This window comes from Felis catus, chromosome D3 (assembly GCF_018350175.1).
Source record: "Felis catus isolate Fca126 chromosome D3, F.catus_Fca126_mat1.0, whole genome shotgun sequence".
NCBI classification, from domain to species: Eukaryota; Metazoa; Chordata; class Mammalia; order Carnivora; family Felidae; genus Felis; species Felis catus.
Window position 1 is genome coordinate 84,224,538 of NC_058379.1, and position 2,656 is coordinate 84,227,193.

A 2,656-nucleotide genomic window follows, 5' to 3' on the forward strand; every position below is an offset into this window, starting at 1 on the left:
TTTCGGAGGATTATGCTCCTCTCTCCACATGGAGGGCTTTCTATTTTGACCTGCTCAGGTTAATGGCCTGTGACACGTCTAGAGGAAGCTTCTTAAAGCTACTTTTAGTGCAGTTTATTAGTGCCAAAGTTGGTTTGACATGAAAAAGGCCACTTCTGCTCTCAGGCAGTTTTCACCATTACAAAAATGATCAGGAGTTTCTATTAGATCAAAACATTTTCTAAACTTTATGATTCTACAGCAAGTGTTTTGAGAAGGCATGGTGATTAGCCTAACCAAAGATTTTCGTATTATTTTGGCTCAGCCTTTGTTCTGCCTGCATTTAGTCATCTTTCAAACTACGGATTACCATAGAGGCATTTCTATTTTGCTTCAACTTCACAAAGAAAATTCAGTTATAGTTCTTTTATATAGTAGACGTCCTTTGCAAACATAATTCTCAATTCCACATAAGGGCCAAGTTTATTTTGGGCTATTTTGGGTAGGACATGACCTCCAGAAATACATACCTTCTCATTTTTTATTCCGTACCTAATTATTTTCTGACTTAGGGAATCATTCTTTTATAATGAGCCAACCTTTGATAATGGTTTTAGGCAGCTGAAAATTAAACTTTATTTATGATCCCTACTAATAACATTTTATGGCACATCCCCAAAAAGGGCGCTTTTCTATTTATATTTTATTTTTGGCTATGAGGCAATTGCAATTTCCTTTGATTTTTCTTTCCGTAAATGTAAAACGGAGATACCTGCTCGCCATGAAAAGTATCTAAACTGGGAGGATAATGACAAGGTGGGGGAGGGGAAAGCAGAGTGTCATTACGGTATTTTGTTGAGAAGAATGTTGCAGCTTCCATAAGAAATTTCCTAATTTCAGAAGGGCTTTCTGTGAAATCTGATACCGCTTTCCATTCAGTTTTACTGAAAGTCCCTTCATACTGCTTTGTAACCTTTCCTTTCCCGTAACTTCCTCCCCTGTAAGCCACCAGTAGCTCTTGCTGGCCTCAGATGCAAATCATTTGGATACCGATCATTTCGAGAATTTTTGTTTTGGTCTAAATTTTTTTCTCTTCCAGGGGAAAAAAAAATTGCCTAAGTGTTAGAGTTAGACCTTTGTTTGTGGTGGGAGAGCTTTGGGTTTCAAAAGAAATATTTTTATAAGGATATTTTAATTCACTAGATAACAGGAGAAACATGTTTTGAAATGGCAATGCTAAAATGCTTGGTTAATTTATCATTTTTAGAATTGACCCTTTAAAAGTCTTATTACCAAAATCCAACAAGTAATATATATATTATGATTGTGAAGTGAATTATGTGGATTTGAATAGGGGTGAATTTTAACGTGAGCTTGAACGCAGCAAGTTTTCCCACTGCAAAATGTTTCTTTGCTTATAAACATGTTTTCTTCGGGTGTAGCTATAAACCTTTATTTTTCCCTTAAGCATATGACCACATTGTCGAATAGAGTAAAATGCCACTATAAACTAGTAGGCAATAAGTTTGGACAGTACTGAAAAACTCTAGAATATATTGATAAAGAATGATGTGAAGTGAACACCATACCTGCATACACACATACATAAATACACATGTGTGTGTGAATGTATCATCAGATTATGGTTGACGCAACTGTGAACCAATCAACATTGAAGCACACCAAGAATACTAAGTTTCTTCAATTAGTTGAAAGGTCTGGCCTGCCAGATAACATCAAGTATTAACTCTGGGCATCTTTCTGGAATGTGCTGAGCTTCTTTGCAGGCCACTACAGGGTGATCCTGTGGAATCCAGTCCCTTAAGACATCTTTAAGTGGAGACCATTGAGCAAGCTAGCCAAGAATGAATGGTGGCTGAGTGAGTGTGAGAGATTGGCTGATCTTAGTCAATCCCTTGAAGGTTGCCTGGATCTTCCACTCTCCTCACTAGCTTGCTTGCTCACAATTGCCATGTTGCCTGTTGACGAAAATAAGTGAAAACTGTTTAAGCTAAGTAGAGAAAATGTGCAGTTTCTCTGGTGTATTTACTACCTATATGTCAACACCCAGTTTCTTGTCTTAACCTTAAGACATAATTTGGGTCATTGGATGATTAATTAATTGAATACATTTTATCGTATCACTTCCTCAACTTGTCTAGTTTTTACTTTCTATATGTTTTGCCAAGATCTAACAGGAAAAGAAACCCTAACCCTGATATGCAGTTGTGATTATATGAGTAAAGTAGATCCTGCCTACATTATCAACAAAACAAAACTAAATCCCTTACCGTGACAAAATATTCTCGTCAGACTTTTCCCCCACCTAACTACCTTCCTAGAGGTTGTTTGTCTTTATCACAAACCTAGTTTCCAACCTCCTAAAACAAAACAAAAATATAATAGATGGTTCATAGCTTTCTACACTGGAAATCACTTAGATTCATTCATTGGCAGTATTTAATTCTTGTTCACATCCCTATTGAATGCATGTCAGACAGAGAACCAGTACATAATCGTGGTGTTATATAGGCTCTTAAACATATAAGTCATGAGGGTGAATAAAATATGAAAGTTAATGCCTTACCTATAGATAAGAACTACACAGAGAAAATAAGAGAACCTTAAAGCAAATGACTATAAAATGAGAAAAATGTTATTTGAGTTGAATAAAATT